This window comes from Geospiza fortis, unplaced genomic scaffold (genome assembly GCF_000277835.1).
Source record: "Geospiza fortis unplaced genomic scaffold, GeoFor_1.0 scaffold1319, whole genome shotgun sequence".
Classification (NCBI taxonomy): Eukaryota; Metazoa; Chordata; class Aves; order Passeriformes; family Thraupidae; genus Geospiza; species Geospiza fortis.
In genome coordinates this window covers 73,740-74,072 of record NW_005054770.1, presented here as the reverse complement: position 1 = coordinate 74,072, position 333 = coordinate 73,740, and the positions used below count along the sequence as shown (strand labels likewise).

At 48.0% G+C, this 333-nt stretch overlaps 1 protein-coding gene across 1 annotated transcript in view; it reads left to right on the top strand.

The window, feature by feature from the left end:
- LOC102038138 (E3 ubiquitin-protein ligase TRIM39-like) overlaps positions 1-333 on the top strand; it is a 17,378-nt gene that overhangs the window by 3,497 nt on the left and 13,548 nt on the right. The gene's annotated exons all lie outside the window — the stretch shown is intronic.

Genomic DNA, 333 nt, shown 5'->3' with positions numbered 1-333 from the left:
AGCGTTTGGTCTAAGGACAAGGGGAGGAAAACCCTTACAAAACTACAAATTAAACAGTGAACATGCAAAATAACACTACAAAACTACAAATTAACATTCCAAATTAAGAAATGGGCAGAATTTGTCCCAGTTGGGCCAGAATTTGACACTGCCCGAGCTCTGTCCCCCACAGCCAGCGTGACCCTGGACAGGGGGAGGAAAACACAGATTACAAAACTACAAATTAACATTCCAAATTAAGAAAACACTGAACACTGACCCCAGCTCTGTCCCCACAGCCAGCGTGACCCTGGACCCCGACACCGCCCACCCCGAGCTGGTTCCTCCGAGGAC